Source organism: Haliotis rufescens, unplaced genomic scaffold (genome assembly GCF_023055435.1).
Source record: "Haliotis rufescens isolate VD_foot unplaced genomic scaffold, xgHalRufe1.0.p SCAF_5, whole genome shotgun sequence".
In the NCBI taxonomy this organism is placed as follows: Eukaryota; Metazoa; Mollusca; class Gastropoda; order Lepetellida; family Haliotidae; genus Haliotis; species Haliotis rufescens.
In genome coordinates this window covers 7,144,888-7,166,607 of record NW_025964223.1, presented here as the reverse complement: position 1 = coordinate 7,166,607, position 21,720 = coordinate 7,144,888, and the positions used below count along the sequence as shown (strand labels likewise).

The 21,720-nt window shown below is 39.7% G+C and overlaps 1 long non-coding RNA gene across 3 annotated transcripts; it reads right to left on the bottom strand.

Moving 5' to 3' along the window:
* Positions 1 to 123: 123 nt before the first annotated feature.
* On the bottom strand, positions 124 to 17,921 carry LOC124116564. Of its 3 annotated transcripts, XR_006858124.2 has the most exons (4): positions 17,731 to 17,921; positions 16,811 to 16,976; positions 15,549 to 15,604; positions 124 to 1,036 (listed from the first exon to the last, which is right to left on the bottom strand). It is a non-coding gene; the product is annotated as an uncharacterized LOC124116564 (long non-coding RNA). The 3 variants fall into 3 exon arrangements; XR_007218370.1 differs by lacking the exon at positions 15,549 to 15,604; XR_006858123.2 differs by lacking the exons at positions 15,549 to 15,604; positions 16,811 to 16,976; positions 17,731 to 17,921 and adding an exon at positions 3,219 to 3,425.
* Positions 17,922 to 21,720: the final 3,799 nt, after the last annotated feature.

The following is a 21,720-nucleotide window of genomic DNA, read 5'->3' as shown; positions in this document are numbered from 1 at the left end:
GCCCGTCGTCAAGCAATATGAGGGCATTATCAAGCTACAGTGTCCCACTCATTTCTGATAACATACGGGCGGTTTAATGATAATTCTATCCATTGCAACTATAAAACAAAATACAACACTTAATATGTTCATCAACATGTTTTATTGGTATTATTCCTGATACTCAGCGGTGTGTTGTATTAATATTCTTTCGCCCCTTCACGGAATCCACCATCAGAGAGAAACATCATCATTGACATGAACTGCATAATGTATCTTCTAGTTCAATACAGTTCTAATCTCACAAGCTTATGCAATTAGTTCTCTTGGAAATGTGTGTGTTTCTTCACATCAAACGTACTATATTGTGCACTATATTGTGAGTGTTCAGACCTGTGGCGATTCCGACAGAATACCCAGTTGGTCTCCTGCATCCTAGGCCTGTCATACAAGGCGACTGAAAGGATTGGATGGCCCATCATAAGATGCCCACATACTGACCTGTGTCCCCTTCAACACCCATCAGACTGTGATCACTCTGGCTGGCGCTGTCAAAATCAATCAGAGTGTCGGAACGGTCAAACATAAGCTGTTGCAGTGCTGTGATCACTCTGTGGCTGGCGCTGTCAAATCAATCAGAGTGTCGGAACGGTCAAACATAAGCTGTTGCAGTGCTGTGATCCCTGTGTGAAACACTAGCCTTGGGCATTCATATTGGACACAGAGACTGTTTCGAGTCCAACGCCAAACCAGTGTCGGATGTTTTGAGCAAGGATCCAATCCGTCGCCGGAGTATACATGTATAAAGGCACAGTCAACAAAGTCCCCGAGTCTGACCACCCTATCCATTTGGTCACCTCTTATGACAAACAGAGGTTGCTGGGGACCTATTCTAACTTGGACTTCCCATGAAGGCGTAAATTAAGAAAGTGTACTTTTCTTCTGCACAACTTGTTGCTTTATCTTACACAGTCCCTGGAATGGTTCAGTGACAGCGCTGTCGTACGCCTCCTGGCTCCGTGCAAACCCACAGCGGTACACTCCGTTGTTGATCGGGCTGCAAAATGGAGAAGGTCAGAGGTCATAATTAGGAAACCAATATCTCCATACAATATCTTCATTTTGTCTCCATTCTACCCCAATTTAAGGGCTTGTTGCTATGGTTTCTTTAGTTCTGACCTGAGCATCTCTCCTACTCACGAGGGGCACGGGTGGCCCAGTCGTCTAAAGCGCCGCGATTCGCTGTGCAGAGTTGCAAACCTTGGGCATGCCAGAAACCTATAATTGTGGGTTTGAATCCCCATTCGCCCTGATTATGTTTCTAGGTTTGTCAGCACCATACCCGTGCTCCTGGGTTTCACCGAAGTGGTAAACTTCTAAGACCAGCATCACTTCGGGCTTTCCTCCCACATTAAGCTGACTGGTCGGCTCGGAGTCAGTACACTGTGTCTGAGTGGGGTATTCATGTTAAACTGCGGCATGTACCTCAGTGAGCTAGCACTATAAATCGGCATCAGTCTGGACTAGTACAAGCAACCACACATACACACACACGTACTTGCACATCGCTATATACGTGCAATAATCTTGGATGCGATGTTAAACCCCATTTCACCTCACCTCACCTCACCTCACCTCACCTCACCTCACCTCACCTCACCTCGGGCCTATACAGGGAGGTGGGCAAGTTTGATTTGCAGTTAATTTGGTTTCGTTAGTGTCTATGACATCATTATCTCGTGCCATGATCAACACGAGCTCTAAAGAACTTTCCATTATTTTGTCTGATTACACATTACTTGCATTAAGTCTGCCATATGAAATAAATGATTTTTTCATCATTTTTCCTTTAAAATTTTGGAGTGGTTTACTCTACGAGAAGCGGACAACAGATGATAAATAACATCACATCCGACATGGCCAACTATTTAAAGAGTATAATATTGTAGGTCATCCAAGCTGGAACACATCCATAGAGAAATCTATACAGAAACACAACTACCGCTATTGGGTTGCGGCTGCATGACGCCCTGTCACTATGCCGAAACCAGCAGAGGTGAAGGTCACAAGACAAGCGTGAGTGGGTGGGTTCGGTGTAGCCAAGGTGATAACTAACATCATGATGTGTCAGTAGTTATGTGTGACAGGATGAGCCAAAGTGATGCCGGTCGTTGCTATGAAACCACAAGCAAGGTATGGTTATGCCAATTATATGTGGGATGAATTTGGGATTCAAACCCAAGATCCGGTTACCCTCAACTGAAACGAAAGCGTTGCTGTTTCATCAACCCTGGGTCTTGCACGATTTGAGTTGCTGTTTTTTTCTTAATACTTCTGATCAAGAAAAACAAATCGAAAATATTTAGGATAATTACACAAGGCAAAGTTAAAATTTGATGCCTTTAAATTTCATTTGGAACTAAACAAATCTTTGAAAATGTGCAGGTATAAAATCATTATTTAATACTTCTTGAACACAGAGTAACCATAGCTCCCTTCCACCATGACAACATAAGCAGACATTCTTGATCATGAAAGTGTGAAGTGCTTCTGGTTAAGTCTTTAAATTTACAAATCAATGACAATTAGCTTAACTCTGTATGTTGTTTCCTTCAAAACCTCAAATTATAATTTTGTCAATAATATTCTAAAAACAGTAAGAACAATGCAATATTGTAGACCGACATACTCTCAATATCAAATAAACACTTCATCCTTGAGAAAATGAACATAGCCCACACAGTCTTCACGCCTCCATATTGGTAAGAATATACTCCAGACAGGAGTCGAGCAGCAAGCGTGATGTCACAGTCCGATGTCACAGAGCAACAACAAATGTCAAGCACCTGATTGTATTGATCTTTACAATTCTCATTTTGTGGCTGTACATCATCATCATAATCACCATCATCATAATCACCATCATCATCATAATCACCATCATCATCATAATCACCATCATCATCATAATAATCACCATCATCATCATCATCACAAAATAAAGTTTCAAAACCGGTTCATTTTTAGTTGCTAAGATTAAACTGACTCACAAACAATGAAGGTTTAAACAGTTTTGTATTCATTTAAATTCATTTTGCATGTGGGTGTCAAAACACTGGCATATCTTAATCAATGTTTTTATAACTTGCCCAATGTTTTTTTCCAAACAGACATTCAAGATTGCTGAAAACATTTCTTTCATACTGTATTTCACTGACTATCATTTTCTTCACACCTACCAGTAACTGAATCATTTTCAATTAGACACACACAGGACTTCCAACAGTCTGTGTATAAATGTCATATGTCATCACAACAATAATATCTGTCAATTACTGGACTCTTCCAAGTAGCATATTACATCCACACATAGACTCTCCCACACACTAGACCATAATCACTACATGATATACAACAGTGACAAGAACAGTCTATTATAACATAGGGGGAACAGGATGCAGTACTCAAATATCTCAATCCGCAATGGCCTCTTCCTTGTCCTCTTTGAACTGAGTCTCAAGTGTCAACCTGCCCTGCGATTTGGTTGAACCCTTGGTGTGACCTTCTACATGACCTTGTGACCATGAATGTCATTACGCTTTAATTCAACCCCCTGCGAACATAAAGAGGTCAACGGTCGGTGGAACGGCTGCACTGGTTTGCCATATGGGGCCAGGGCAGCCGTACTCAGCGTGAACTAGGACTGCACTAAGCCCCTGGTGACCTGGGTCACAGACAGCTAACAGTACATGCTGCACTGACCATTGGTGTGAGTGTTCGCAACTCTTCCAGGACCAGTTTACCTACTCTATCAAGGTGACCTGACCCGTAGTGTAGCCGGACTTGGCGACAGATATAGCGTTTGTTGTCAACTGTGTCAGATGAGCTATATTGGTAGTGACATGACAGTCAGGATGTGATGTTTTGAAGAAATATTGTAGGCGTACATGATCTTTATGATCCTTTATAGCAGGGAGTGGAATAGTTGTCTTGTTGATATTAAAACCATTGTTTTATTAACTGTTATAGAGTGGATTTTGTTTGGCCTATTTTGATGACTATTTGAAATTAGGAAATCATTAACAGCTGTTAATTTTCAAATTAAAGATATTGTTCCATCTAAAAATAAATAATGTAAGTCATGATACTGTTACCTTGCTTTTCATACTATCACAAATACCCCAGAACTACCATGAACACTAATCTATCGTGATATCACCATGACTACCATTATCAGGATTATTACCATCACTATAGCATTATCTTTATTATCATAGTAAAGTATCACCATAGTATCATGATTACCATTCCCATAGTATTGTGATAATCAACACCACTATATAGAACTATTATCATTATCAACATCACCATAGAAGTATTACGATAATCCTGATAGAATTAAGGTAATCACCACCAGAGAATCATGATAATCAACATCACCGGAGTATTAAAGTGATAATCTGCACTACCGTAGTATCGTGATAATCAACATCATCATGATTATCATCAACAAAGCATTATCATGATTATCATCATCACCATAGTATTATGATAATAATCAACATCACTGAACTATTATGATATTCAACATCAATATTGTATTATCTGATAATGATTATCAACTCCATAAGCAACATCATCATAGTATTATCATGATTATCATCACCAAAGCATCATTATTATCATCATCACCATAGTATTATCATGATAATCAACCCAATAATCAACATCACCAGAGTAAAATGATTATCATCACCAGAGTATTATAATGATTATCATCACCAGAGTATTATAATGATTATCATAGCCAGAGTATTATCATGATTATCATCACCAAAGCATTATCATGATTATCATCACCAGAGTATTGTCATGATTATCATATCCAGAGTATCATCACCTAAGCATTATCATGATTATCATCACCAGAGTATTATAATGATTATCATAGCCAGAGTATTATCATGATTATCATCACCAAAGCATTATCATGATTATCATCACCAGAGTATTATCATGATTATCATCACCAAAGCATTATCATGATTATCACCAGAGTATTATCATGATTATCATATCCAGAGTATCATCATGATTATCATCACCAAAGCATTATCATGATTATCATCACCAGATTATTATAATGATTATCATAGCCAGAGTATTATCATGATTATCATCACCAAAGCATTATCATGATTATCATCACCAGAGTATTATCATGATTATCATCACCAAAGCATTATCATGAGTATCATCACCAGAGTATTATCATGATTATCATCACCAAAGCATTATCATGATTATCACCAGAGTATTATCATGATTATCATCACCAAAGCATTATAATGATTATCATAATCATCACCATAGTATTGATGATAATCAGCATCATTCTGAATCAACATCACTATAGTAGTGTATCATCATTATCATCATCACTACATTATTTCAATGATAATCAACATCACTATACAATGATCATCATGTGTATTTTATCCTAACCACCGTATCATGATGACAATCAATGTCACTAGAGTATTATCATGACTATCTTCATCACCTCAGTACCATCACCAGGACAAGGGCACACCAACAAGGCATGAAGACAACAATACTGATACAGATTAAATCAATACAGAAACTGACGGTAGTCCATTATCTATGGAAAATGATAGACATTTCTGAGGAGAGTTGGCCAATACTATGTTTATCACACGGAAGTGTCCTCTTTGTGACATTTCTGAGAAGCGGTGGCCAATACCATGTTAATCACACGGAAGTGTCCTCTTTGTGACATTTCTGAGAAGAGGTTGCCAATACCATGTTTATCACAAGGAAGAGTCCACTTTAATCAATAATTCATATCCTGGTAGGATAATGGCAGAGTGAGTGGACTGTTCCATCCTGTTGACGGCCTAAAGCTTGAGAACTAGGTGACTTCTTTCTGACAGCTAGGTCACTTCACCTACATCTGGATCCATACCTGACATACCTTGGAGAATGGTTTCTTCCAACAATGGACCAATCCTAAAACAAAAGTCTGTACCCTACCACTCAGTGGACTCTTCCTAACAATTACTATGGTTACATCAGCATGATCAATGAAATATTGGTCACATTTTCTTTAGTTTTCTGCTCAACTCATGGGATGATCCTTGAAGATAAGAGTAGTACCCAGATGTACCATGAACAGCCAGCAACCTGCCTACGCTTCTGACAAAAGAATCATGTCAATGTTCAAAACACCCCCACGCTAAAGATATAGAATCTCACATTCTTAAGTACTGTGTGTATTGAAAGAGTGGTTTTAGTGAGACTCAGACGGTTCATGTAGGGTGGTCGGGTAGCCTAGTGGTTAAAGTGTTCGCTTGTCATGCCAAAGACCTGGGTTCGATTCCCGACATGGGTACAATGTGTGAAGCCCATTTCTGGTGTCCCCTGCCGTGATATTGCTGGAATATTGCTAAACGTGGCGTAAAACCATACTCCCTTACCCACTCAGATGATTCATGTCAGTTCAATTGTAAGACTTCATATGATATGTACAAATGAATAGAATTGTTGTGTAAAAAAGGAAATATTACAATAACTATAGCAATAAGCTCCAACAGTTGATGTAAGAGTCTTTAACTCACTATAGATCCTCCTATGCTTGGTGCATATGGAATCATGGCCGATTAGCTAACATGAACTTTTCAGGAATTTTTGCAATATTAGATAACAAATATATTGCAAGTGATTCTGTGGCATGATTGCCTAACCAAACAATTATTTTTGCGTATATGTTTCCATAAACCGAACCTGTGAAGATCCAGGTTAGAATTGGTATTCAGCAACCCATGTATGTCTTATGAGGTGAGTAACGGATCGGGTGGTCAAGCTAGCTGACTTGGTTGATGCATGTCATCGTATCCCAAATGTATGGATCGATGCTCATCCTATCAATCACTGGATTTTCTTGTCCAGATTTGATTGATTACAGACTGCCGTCATATAGCTGGATAGCTGGAATATTGTTGAGTGCAGCATTAAACATCAAACCAACAAAATCCATAAACTGGAAAAAGTTTAGGCCACACCCTAAAATGGACTACTGTTTCCTGATTGGTTGATAACAGAATGAACGAGGCTTGCGTTACATATTACCTCTTCTTAACAGGTTTTGGGGGAGGATTGCCCCCTCCGCCCTATAGGTATCATTAAACGTTCAAAAGTCGCTGGGATTGGTCTTCTACTTATCATGTACAACATAACGTTATATCTCTCGGGAATATATTAAACATTTCTGAGGAGAGGTGGCCAATACCATGTTTATCAGAAGGAAGAGTCCACTTTAATGAATAATTCATATCCTGGTAGGATAATGGCCGAGTGAGTGGACTGTTCCATCCTGTTGACGGCCTAAAGCTTGAGAACTAGGTGACTTCTTTCTGACGGGTCACTTCACCTACATCTGCATTCATACCTGGCATACCTTGGAGAATGGTTTCTTCCAACAATGGACCAATCCTCAAGTACTTTAACCTTAAGACTTCTTCAAATTTCTGCCCCCCATCTTTCAGTGGACCCTTCCTAACAGTTTAACAATAAAAGCTGTCATTACTATGGTTACATCTGAGAAACATTTGCACAGCCTCTTTTGTTTTTTACTTAATTCATGGGAAAGTCAGTGATTATAGGATTACCGGTAATATATACCAGTTATACAAATGGAATTTCCACTTTTCTTGGACAGGATTTAAAGGCCTCTGGTAGTATATTTTTTATTTAAAAGTTCACATTTTAGTTAGGTCCGTGTTTCACGCAATAGATTATTTCAGTACACACTTTTATTTAGGATGTGAGATTTGATACCTATAGCTGGGTGATTTTGAACACAAATGATCATCCACTGTAAAATATCGACTAAATAATTATGTACAGATTAGCTATGGTGTACACCTCCCAGGCCTCTGGTACATGAGAGGACAGTATACCGATATTGAAATGCATTCTCTTTGTTAACACCAAAGTGTGTGCATTCAATGTTGCCATGGTAAAATGAAGATTGAAACACTGTGTTTTCAATGTAGAGCTTTAGATTGGACATTTGAAACCTAATGCTGCACATAAAGTTCCAAATTTAATTAATTTAACACCATCAAATCCACATGTAGCAGCCATAAAAGTTCCGGGGTCCCATGATGGGGTTCGAACCACGGACCTGATCAGAGGTTGGACGCTTTGTCCACATGACCAAAGAGGTTAACCCGTCAGCAAATTGACAAGGTAAGGATGTGACTCCACGTCCTGCTACACACAGGTAACATAGCTCTCCATTGATTACATAGTATGTTTCTATCCTAACTGAATGAAATAAGCATACAAAATCTGAAACCATTACAACAAAGATGAGACATGCTGGTGTGATACTGAAACCATTTTGCAGAAAGCCCATCTGTTTTCAAACTTTAGCAGGGATTGTCTGTAAACAGGACAAGAGACGGATCAGGTCTAACCATGTTAATTAAGGCATATCAAAATGCCACGGACACATGCCCCACAACACGTCAGTTTATCGTATCTCTTGAATCGTGGGTGAAGATAAAGTGATTTTAGGACACTTCAATAAGGTCAAAATGATAGGAATTGGTAATTCAACATGTGAACAACTTAAAGGGATATCCCACTGAAAATGAGCCTTGAGTACACATACAAAGCACCCACACTAAACTCATGAAGTCACCTGACCAGTGTTCATGCTTGCTTTATATCTGCCGGTCCCGGCGGACTGGTAACTCTGACAATTACCAGTCCCCTCTAATTTTTGTCAGTCCCAACTTTCAACAAAAAAACCCGCATGAACTAACCTTGTTTTCATTCTTTCAACATCATGTATAATGCAGTGATATCATCTCTGAAGTAACTTAGTTAGATCAACACGTCATTCACACAAAGTTCAGTTACAATTTTTTCTTTTTTGTTTGAATATTTCGAGACAAAGTCGCAACAAATATATATTTAACCTTGAAAGAAAGCGAAATGTTAATTCCTTACACTAAAAACAGACCCTCATGGTAACAGACAAGCTGACTTCATTCATAACATAATCAAACATCAATATCGCCAATGTTTTGTTCAACAACAGAGATTTATGAGTTACTTTATTTGCCGGTCCACAGAGACTGGCAGTCACATGAATAAACGGTCCAAGCCTAATTTTTTAGGTTAAAAACTGGTAATTACCGGTAAAAGGGAGCACTGCTAACACAATTCTTTTGTAAACAAATATAAGAATACCCATCCACTATTAAATGACATTCACAACAATATACTGGAATTCAGATCATCACTTTCCAACTGATGAACACAAGGAAAGAAATCAGTGATCATGTGGAACCCAGCCACTAGGTGTATTTGAAAATTTTAGATTTGCAAAAGTACATTGGGCATTTTAGGAATGCTTCATACATAAGAGTTGTCTCCACTTTGTCTTTACACAACATGGTAAATTGTTAACCAAGTCCATTCTTATTAAAACCAGATCTGTTACACCAAATGATGCGTATAGATCTGATAAATTCTCCACAGGAGGTTGCATCGGGTTGGTTGGTTTGTTGTTTAAAGCCGCAATCAGCAATATTCCAGCTATATGACCGCGGTCTGTGAATAATCGAGTCTGGACCAGACAATCCAGCGATTGACATCATGAGCATCGATCCATGCAATTGGGATCAATGACATGCATCAACCAAGTCAGCGAGCCTGGCCACCCAATCCTGTTAGTCGCCTCATATGACAAGCATAGTCGCCTTTTACGGCAGGCATGGGTTGCTGAAGACCTATTCCACCCCGGATCTTCACGGGTCTGTTGCATCAGGTAAACTTACTTATCAGCCAAACAGTATCAAGGCTTTGAAACTGGACTGTCGAGGGAAAACTGTGTGGTTTTCTTCTGTTAAGATTGAAATTTAGTAATTGGGGTGAACTGAAGAAGAATCATTTCAGAAAGCTGACATCTGATTGGCTAAAGAATCCTTCATTTTGATTGGGTGGTCAGAGTTTTCACATGCAATCTATTGAGGCAAGGGAGTTAACTGACTATAAAAGTTCTGTTTCCACCCTTGCCAAACTAGGCTGGTATTATGGAGTTTTAGTTTTGCTGGACTAACGAGTCTATGCAAAGTCCAACCAAAATCACATATCGAAATTGACATTCGATCCATGTTTCACTAAATAGATTATTTCAGTACACACTTTTATTTAGGATGTGAGATTTGATACCTATAGCTGGGTGATTTTGAACACAAATGATCATCCACTGTAAAATCGACTAAATAATTATGTACAGATTAGCTATGGTGTACACCTCCCAGGCCTCTGGTACATGAGAGGACAGTATACCGATATTGAAATGCATTCTCTTTGTTTACACCAAAGTGTGTGCATTCAATGTTGCCATGGTAAAATGAAGATTGAAACACTGTGTTTTCAATGTAGAGCTTTAGATTGTACATTTGAAACCTAACACTGCACATATAGTTCCAAATTTAATTAATTTAACACCATCAAATCCACAGGTAACATAGCTCTCCATAGATTACATAGTACGTTGTATCCTAACTGAATGAAATAAGCATACACAATCTGAAACCATTACAACAAAGATGAGACATGCTGGTGTGACACTGAAACCATTTTGCAGAAAGCCCATCTGTTTTCAAACTTTAGCAGGGATTGTCTGTAAACAGGAAAAGAAACGGATCAGGTCCAACCATGTTAATTAAGGCATATCAAAATGCCACAGACACAACCCCCACAATACGGCAGTTAATCGTATCTCTTGAATCGTGGGAGAAGGTCAAGTGATTTTAGGACACTTCAATAAGGTAAAAATGATAGGAATTGGTAATTCAACATGTAAACAACTTAAAGGGATATCCCACTGAAAATGAGCCTTAAAGGGGAAGTGTACACGCAAAAGTTACTTTCTTTCGTTTTCTAAACAAAACGCAATTTTAGAATTAGTTAGTATCTGTGTTTGTAAATATACACTCATTTTTTCACAGTGAAAGTAGGAAGCTCACAATAGTGTGAAAATGATATGCCGTTATGAGGCCTTCGTTTTTCGAGCTAAACAGGCCTGAGTTATCCCCCTTAGATTATGATGTAATTGGTGCCAATTCAACTGGGTCCCTGTCTATTCTCAACGCAAAAGATATCAAGTACCAGTTTGCGGTAAAACAACATGGCCTACGACACACCCCGGCGCAGTGGTGACTCAGCATAACACTATGCTAGCTGGCATCTGAGACGCAAGAATTACACACATGTACCTACACCACGTGAAGCGGCTCTAACCAAGCATGATGACGTCATAATGTTTATCAATTGGCACCAATGACGTCATATTGCAAGGGGCATAAGCCATGGTGTTTTTGTTATGGAAATAGAACACTTGGTAAATGTGAAAAATATAAATAGCTTTAATGCGAAAATTATGTTGATTAATTGTGATATTTTTATATTTTTGTCTATGACACTTCTATGTTAACACTTTTAATGTGGAAAAAGTACAAGAAAAATAGGTTCATTTCCGTGTGAACTTGCCCTTTAAGTACACATACAAAGCACCCACACTAAACTCATGAAGTCACCTGACCAGTGTTCCTGCTGGCCTTATATCTGCCGGTCCCGGCAGACTGGTAACTCTGACAATTACCAGTCCCCTCTAATTTTTGTCAGTCCCAACTTTCAACATATAAAAAAACGCATGAATTTACCTGGTTTTCATTCTTTCAACATCATGTATAATGCAAAGATGTCATCTCTGAAGTAACTTAGTTAGATCAACACGTCACTCACACAAAGTTCAGTTACAATTTTTTCTTTTTTGTTTGAATATTTCGAGACAAAGTCACAACAAATATATATTTAACCTTGAAAGAAAGCGAAATGTTAATTCCTTACACTAAAAACAGACCCTCATGGTAACAGACAAGCTGACTTCATTCATAACATATTCAAACATCAATATTGCCAATGTTTTGTTCAACAACAGAGATTTATGAGTTACTTTATTTGCCGGTCCACAGAGACTGGCAGTCACATGAACAAACGGTCCAAGCCTAATTTTTACGGTTAAAAACCGGTAATTACCGGTAAAAGGGAGCACTGCTAACACAATTCTTTTGTAAACCAATATAAGAATACTATTAAATGACATTCACAACAATATACTGGAATTCAGATCATCACTTTCCAACTGGTGAACACAAGGAAAGAAATCAGTGATCATGTGGAACCCAGCCACTTGGTGTATTTGAAAATTTTAGATTTGCAAAAGTACATTGGGCATTTTAGGAATGCTTCATACATGAGAGTTGTCTCCACTTTGTCTTTACACAACATGGTAAATTGTTAACCAAGTCCATTCTTATAAAAACCAGATCTGTTACACCAATATGATGTGCATAGATCTGATAAATTCTCCACAGGAGCTTGCATCAGGTTGGTTGGTTTGTTGTTTAACGCCGCACTCAGCAATATTCCAGCTATATGACCGCGGTCTGTGAATAATCAAGTCTGGACCAGACAATCCAGCGATTGACATCATGAGCATCCATCCATGCAATTGGGATCAATGATATGCATCAACTAAGTCAGCGAGCCTGGCCACCCGAACCCGTTAGTCGCCTCATACGACAAGCACAGTCGCCTTTTATGGGTTGCTGAAGACCTATTCTACCCCGGATCTTCACGGGTCTGTTGCATCAGGTGAACTTACTTATCAGCCAATCAGCATCAAGGCTTTGAAACTGGACTGTCGAGGGAAAACTGTGTGGTTTTCTTCTGTTAAGATTGAAGTTTAGGAATTGGGATGAACTGAAGAAGAATCATTTCAGAAAGCTGACATCTGATTGGCTAAAGAATCCTTCATTTTGATTGGGTGGTCAGAGTTTTCACATGCCATCTATTGAGGCAAGGGAGTTAACTGACTATAAAAGTTCTATTTCCACCCTTGCCAAACTAGGCTGGTATTAAGGAGATTTAGTTTTACTGGACTAACGAGTCTATGCATTGTCCAACCAAAATTTGCGTATCGAAATTGACATTTGATTCATATACTGCCGTGCAGATTTCAGTCGATTGCAGGATGTGTACCGTCAATTTAGCGTCAACATATATATATATTTTTTCATCAAGGTGCTAACGTGATTTGATGCACTTCACAAAGTAAGAACCATTTTATACCAATAAAGATCTTGATTATCAGATCATCTTGACTGGGTGCCGCCATTTTGTTTGAGAGGTGGAATGTGATTGGTCAATAGGAGGGACATAGAAAGGACATAACTCATAATAGCCACTGGTGGCACTAAGCTCGAGCCCAGAAATTCCTGCCTTATTTGGCAAGGGTGGAAACTTAACAGTCAGTTAACTCCCTTGCCTTGGGAAGATGGCAAATGCAGGCCTTGACAGGTCTTGAAAGGTATGACAGTTAATAATCTGATTACAATGAGAATGAAACCCAGGCATTCCCGGATGTGACATATACACAAGGTCCAGCATGTTTTATGTTATCGTTGAATAAAATTAAAAGAAGAAACTTATTAGAAAAAGATAATTTCCTGTCCTTTGAACATATGGTTACTGTTTTCAAATGTTTTGCACACAATGTGTGGTGTTTTTATGATTGGGACCAGTACCAGGTTCCCTATAATGATGGTAGCGCAGAGACGATCATAACTCTCATTCTTTGACATTGTATCTTTGTTTGTTTGTTGTTTAATGCCCTACTCAGCAGCATTCCAGCAATATGTCAGAGCTTTGACGTTGACTTATAACAGTTGTTGCGCTAAATTTGAATTTTGGGGGGTTCAGCTGATGAGGCTATGTTTTTCTCACTGGTGCACAAGATACCCCTCTTTGTAAGGAATGAAATATTGATGTGACAAAACAGAAGACAATCCTATTAAAATCTGATATCATTTTACTCGGATACAAAAACTCTCTGCCTGAAGACACCCTAGAAGGTCGTGGCAGGTGAACCCTAAGCAATCTTTGGCCACCCAATCAAGAACAAAGATCCATCAGTCCCTTCTGTATTCAGCGTTTGTGAAATATTTTGCAAAAATGCCCTCTCGGTGCAGAAATGTACCTATATTGCAGAAAATTGCATTTTATGCTGAATTCGCGAAGAAATTTGTATTTATGTGTTAAATCAAACACGCTGCAGGATTTTAACATGTGAGTCGAAATCTGGTTTTAAATGTGTAAACAGATATTTATAATGTTTTGGAGTTAAGTTGACTTTTGTATTATATCTTTACCGAAAGTGCATGTCTGTATGTTTACACTAATGGTCTCCAGATTCACGTCTGTCATCATTCTAGCTTTGGATATGTTTACACAGAATACAGCGGGGTCTGTACAGTGTGTTCTTGAGCCAATCAGTGGTCAGATTTTTAAAATGACTCGGCTTTGTTGTTTTAACACCTTGATTTGTGACCGCCTCCGTGGTCTAGTGGTAGAGCGTCCGCCCGGAGAGCGGAAGTTCTGGGGTTCGATCGCCGGCCGCGTCATACCAAAAGACGTTTAAAGATGGTACTTGATGTTACCCTGTCTGGCGCTCGGAATTAAGGGGCTAAAACAAGGACTGGTCGGCTCGGAGTCAGTATACTGTGTCTGAGTGGGGTATTCAGGTTAAACAGCGGCATGGTATCTCAGTGAGCTAGCACTATAAATCGGCATCAGTCCGGACTAGTACAAGCAGCCACACAAACACACACACGTACATGCACGTCGCTATATAAGTGCAATAATCTTGGACGCGACGTTAAACCCCATTTCCCCTCACCTCACCTCACCTCACCTCACCTCACCTCACCTCACCTCACCACCTTGATTTGTACAAATGATAACCCACACAGAACACATACATTCCTTTTGGGTGAAGATGACACACACTGGCGGATTGGAAAGTCCACCTGATGCTACCTCTGGAGGTGTCCTCAGATACTCATGCAGAGAGGTCTCAAATCAGAGATCAAAGATCTGTTGTTAATGAGATTGACAGAGAAAAATGTTTCTGTAAGGTAAAGCATGTTAGCAAGTACTAAAAAAATGCTTTGTTGTAAAACGCTCCTTGAAGATTTCAGTATGTAGAGTGGGTGAGTGAGTATGGACTAAGCCGCTTTTAGCAATATTCCAGCAATATCACAGCAGAAATGGGCTTCACACATTGTACCCACGTTTGGAATCGAACCAAGGTCTTTGGTGTGACGGGCAAACGCTTTAACCACTAGGCTACCCCACAGCCCCTTGAGCATGTTGAGTGAGTAGAGGACATAAAAATTGAATGTTCCACCTGACATTGTAGACACCTGGTACGTGGTAGTTAATAAATATAGACGAAATAATTTTTCATCATATTAATGAAGCTATGCACCAAGCAAATCTGTAAGGATATAGAAATTTTTTTATCCTTACGCAAATTTTTAGTTGTATACCATGTCAATATCTGCAAAGAAATATTACCAAAATCTTTTTACAATAAAGTAATATTTTGACAACTTGTAAATTACCTGGGTCAGCTTTCATAAATGGCGCCATTAAGTGAGTCAAGCGTACATCTGGGCCTCTGTAAACAAACACGTGTGATGACACATGAGGCAGTGTCGGAAGTTGGAGGCAGTGTGTGCATGACTGTGCAAAACAGTTATTGGGTTTCAACAGAAGGCTTTTTGAAAGAATATTAGTTGGAGTAGCATAGTTAAGTACATCTTCCAGAAGCAAGGGAGTTCACTGACTAGAAAAGTCCAGTTTCCACCCTTGCTTTGGGAAGACGTGTCATGTAGCAAGTGACTAAATATACAACAAGTGGAAGAAAAATAGTAGTGTCAGCGACAAGCACTCACAGTCAAAGGGAGATAACTCTTGATACCAGAAATGACGAAGGTAAACACTGTTAGTGAGGTGGGGAAATTCTAATGTTGCTAAGTAACTGTTAAGTAATGGTGAGTGTATAAGTTTGGTACATGTTGCTAGGATATCTGGTTAGGTTGCCAGGATGTTATGGAGATTATTTGTGTGTTTGTTTGTTGTTTGACGCCACAATCAGCAATATTCCAGCTATATGACAGTAGTCTATAAATAATCGAATCTGGACCAGACAATCCAGTGATTGACATCATGAGTATTGATCTACGCAATTGGGATACGATGACATGCATCAACCAAGTCAGCAAGCCTGACAACCCGATCCTGTTAGTCGCCTCATCAACATAGTCGCCAATTATGGCAAGCGTGGGTTGCTGAAGACCTAACCCGGATATTCACAGGTAAACGGAGATTGTAGAGAGGGTAGGATGAGTCTGAATCTTGAATAAACAAATCATGTTGTACGAGCTGCTTTAAAATCTTTCAGTAGCAAAGTTACTTGATGGAATAGGGTGGGAGTGGGTCAGAGATACTGAATTGTTAGAACAATCCCTTCTTTTTTCACTTCTCAAGACTGACTTCTGTCTCATTACAGCCAAGTGGTTAGTCATTTATTTTGTTTTAACTGCATCGTATTATCATCAATTCTTGCAAACCTGACTGCAGTATTCATATTGTCAGTCTTACAAGCCATACAGCGACATTGTAATTGCACCTGATTCTTATTTGAAATACAAATTTTAATTCTAGCATTTTTGTTTGTTTCTGTTCAACTGGAAGATTATCATATCTATTGTTTTTATCTTTCCAAACATTTTCCAACTTTCCCAGAGACACATAAATGTTGCAATCTTGTCAAACAACAAAAATAAAAAGACACTGGAACCTTTTATGAAAATGTTCGTACCTGATCATTGAATTTCTCAACACCCAATCCACAACAGTACAGGAGATGACATCGTGGAACCCCTTCAGTGCTCGAAGTATAAGGGCGAGGTGGGCCTATGGACACGACAGGGACACGTACAGATGGTAGAGGTTGGCCTCCGCTTTAAATCCACTTGACCCATCATCTGAAATAGCAAATAAGAGACCGCATATAATATTATTATAATAATTATATGGTCTCTGCGCAAAGAAATGATCAGATGGAGTCAAAGAAAGTGTGGAGTGTCAGAATACAAATTCTATCAGATGTGTGCATGTACTTTGATCAGTTTCTTGTTTTATATCCTGTCACAGGAACTTTTGTTGCTGTGTATAGATAGATGCTTACATAATATTGATGCTGCTGTTTTTCACGCAATACACAACCAAGTTACTTAGGGACGCGTATCTAGATGTATCAGAATCTCAAGTCTAAGCCTGTGTTTAAAACACTGTAATAAAATAGATGAACATCATAGCGACTGTGCTTGTCGTAAGAGGCGACTAACGGGATCCGGTGTTCAGGCTCGCTGACTTGGTTGATGCACAGGACCATGTAACTAATAATAACAATTAAAAAAATCGCAAAAAAAAAATCATAGACAAGGCCAAAGGTCTGGTGTGCGAGTCTTTTGTTACTTTTATAAGTTACATGGTCCAGCGGTTGATGCATGTCATCGATCCCAATTGCGTGGATTGATGCTCATGAGGTCAATCACTGGATTGTCTGGTCAAGACTCGAATATTTACAGACCGCCGTCATATAGCTGAAATATTGCTGAGTGCGGCGTTAAACAACAAACAAACAAACATCATAACTTATCCTCAATATGATACTAAATGAATGAAGCCGCGGCAAGTCTAGTTCGAACATGCGCTATATGGTGCAGTTTGTCTCACCTGTTACAGCTAACATTCCTCACAAAACTCTCCCTTCTCGCTTATTGAAGATTTCAACGAGCCAGTCACGCTGATGTCACTTCCACCTAAGCTCATCTTCGCTAAAAATGACACATGTATACACTTTCCAAACAGCAACAACCCTGGAACAGTCTGCAGTGTTATTGTCGATCTCCGCATTCGTGCAATCGGCAAACCTCGCCCCTTTCCGTAACCGTAAAGACGAATTGGCTGATTGTGTTCACAGATTCATTTGTCTTGTTCGTGACCAACCTCTTATAGCTCTCGGGAGGATGCGAGTGTTGACGAATGATTCCGATGTTCCTCAGCCGCAAACATGGGACGGCTGGAATACAAAGCGTGTTTCACGTCTAAATAGACGCATACTTTACACATCTTAACACAACTAGTGAGTGAGTGAGTTGTGTTTTAACGCCGCTTTTAACAATATTCCAGTTATATCACGGCGTGTCAGCTTAATGTGGGAGGAAAGCCCGAAGTGATGCAGGTCTCAGACGTTTACCACTTCGGTGAAACCCACGAGCACTGGTATGATGCTGACAAACCTAGAAACATAATCAGGGCGAACCAGGATTCGAACCCACAATCATAGGTTTCTGGCGTGCCCAAGGGACGCAACTCTGCACAGCGAATCGCGACGCCTTAGACGACTGGGCCACCCGTGCCCACCTTAACAAATCTAAACAGCGACCATGATTCATGACATTGTGACATATCACAGGATGATTTCAACTGAGTGAATGAATATTCTTCAATGCAAATTCTCCATCTTTCACTTGGGCTCCCTAAACCACTGGTCCATAGCATGAGCACCAGCTTTAGGTCATAGGTCAATCAGCCAATTGGGATATACTATGTTTTCAATGTAGAGCTAGGTTACCTGTATATTTTTAACAGCGCTAATTTGAACTTGGAACCGAACGCGCTGTAGATGTCTCCTGTGTCCTTTCCAACCTCTACTGCCAGTATATCGTCCTAACCGAAACTCTACCTTTGGTAACCTATAATTGTACACACGTTAAAATGCCTTCCGACAACGTTTGAGATAGATCTTTTCTACATATTTTTCGACATACTGATATATGGTCTCTGTATATATTAAGCTTCTGCGGTGATGCGGTCGTCAAATCAGCTATTGCAGGTGGTTATTGTGATTTGAATCGAATCGAGTAATGTCCAAATTGTGAGCATAAAAACCATAAATTCCAATGTCTGAGCCATAAGCTGATTATTAACAGTTACGTGCAATAAATGTTATTATGATATAATTGAAGATGGATAACATTTCCTTATAATACGATAATCAGAAGTGTGTGTGCGCGCGCGTGTATAATGTAACATAAATATTCTACTTTTCAACCAAACTATCGTTCGCATGCAGGACATGCTGGATGATTTTGAAAATAATGTGTTGTGGCTCATCCTTAGCAGCCACCAACACTGCATGTTTTGAAGCTGTGACTCAAACAGTATTCTGACAAATGTAGTCAGCTTTCTCTTCAAAATATTCCTTTAAGTCATCACTGAGTATACATATGAACAAACGGAACTGCTTTGAACCAATTTTGCCAATAAGAATGAAGGCGCTGTAGGAACATTGATGACCAGTGACTCGGGAAGTCAAACTAATCTAGTCTTCAGCTGAATTGTCATTGTGTAGTTTCTATGACTATTTCTTAATGTTATTGATATCACGCACTCATTAATGGTTCGCCATTGTTTTTCCCTTTCCGCCAAGAAAGAAACGGAAGTGTTCTACGGCGCAGGAATACAGATAAGACAGGGTCTACTGTGTGAGTGGATACACCTTCCCTGCATGTACAGCCAAGTAGTCCAATTCTAAATCAGCCCCTTGCAGTAGCTCGGCCTTGCTGAAGAGTACTGCTGGAGAACCCTGCTGGGGGCTGGATGGTTGTCGACAGCCATGCCAAGGATGTTTTTGGTGCCACTGACGTTGATGGGAAGTCGAGTCTTCTGAGGTTTCCTCCTCTGAGTCAAGTGGTGGCCTCAAAACACTTGTGGCAACAGGTGATGTCCAGTGGAGACACCGAGTCGGTGAGATGCAGGGACTCGGACTTCATATTGGGCCAGGTCACCTAATCCAGTATATTAGTGACTTTGCTTTCCGATCAAAATACTCTGTGTACCTCGGTAACGTTCACCGCTATTGAAGAAAGACAAGTTCTATGGATGAACAACTTCTTTATTACAGTTAGTGCGACGTTTCGGTGTAGATCAAGCAAGTGATAAAGGTGTTAGGATCTACACCGAAACGTCGCACTAACTGTAATAAAGAAGTTGTTCATCCATAGAACATGTCTTTCTTCATCACACCAACTTCTAAATGCCACTGAAAAGAAGTTCACCGCTATTGTTGCCAGTGCAGTTGTTGATGTCGCGCTCTGGCAGCTACACTGGTTTGGGCCCGTTTTCATGACGTCATCCTTGACAAACATCTGGGCGTGGTCCAGGTGGCCTGTCCGATGCAGCCGAGTCTGTTAGACCAGGGACTTCAACCATATATCAATTGTGCCCTAGCTCCAGAAAGGATTTATTTACTGACTTTTACTATATAAACATCACCATTTGCCTTTATAGCCAACGATCATTCAAAGGTACACGTTTTTAAGGTAGCCAATACATTTAGATTAATTTTAGTTAATCAACTTATCAAAAGAACATTATTCGAAATAACTGTCTGTACTCTAAATTTCAAGCTAACAAACAATTATTTTAATCTCCGATCATGTCTATCTGGTGTATAAAAGACAATAAAAGAGAAATGTATTAACTATAGATAACCTTAATCCTAATTTCAGTTTTTACAGAGCTCTTATTTGTGAAGTCTGTTGTCTGGCGTATCTGATGTTCGAACTAAAGAGTAGAATTATAACGCGACGTTGATGTGAACAAATTACGCTCGATGCCATCTGCTACCACTGGTGACACATATAGAGACTTCGTCTTGTTGGCTGGAGATTTGTGCTGCGGACAGAACCACTACATGTTCTTCTGGTAGTTTATACATTGAGCGCTTCATGTGGAATATTTTAGTCATCCATAAAGGTATCAGAATCCCTACCACTCGTAATTACGTTTTGGTAATTTTTCAAAATTTTATATTTCATTTTCCTCGGGATGAATTACATTTTCTATCTATAGAATGACTTGGGTGAGCCTCTAACTACATATGATATATACGAGTCACCTGGTTCATACAGGCACGTGTTCTTAGTTCTCTACTGCATAGCAGTATCAGGTACTTCTGACAACGTATCTCGCACGTGTACCGCCCTCATCGGATGTGTACAACAATGTCACCTGCTTCATACAGACACGTGTACTTAGTTCTCTACTGCATAGCAGTATCAGGTACTTCTGACAACGTATCTTACACGTGTGACATTCTCATCCGGTTTGTACACCAATGACACGTGCTGTACTGGTGCTATACTGGCAGTATCAGGTACTTCTGACAAGGCATCTTGCACGTGTGACATTCTCATCCGGTTTGTACACCAATGACACGTGCTGTACTGGTGCTCTACTGGCAGTATCCGGTACTTCTGAGAACGTATCTTGCACGTGTGACATTCTCATCCGGTTTGTACACCAATGACACGTGCTGTACTGGTGCTCTACTGGCTGTATCTGGTACTTCTGACAACGTATCTTGCACGTGTGACATTCTCATCCGGTTTGTACGCCAATGACACGTGCTGTACTGGTGCTCTACTGGCTGCATCTGGTACTTCTGACAACGCATCTTGCACATGTTAGTGTGCCACTATCTCAGGACAATAAGAGTCTTGCTGTTTACAATCATTTATTACAATATAGAACGTTATGATACTTTGTCTGCTATCGACAATAGAAACAGACATGAGAAATATTATAGCAATTTAGTACTCCCTGGGAGCAGCAGCTACATGAGAAGACACCCCATTTAAATACACATATGATGTAGGA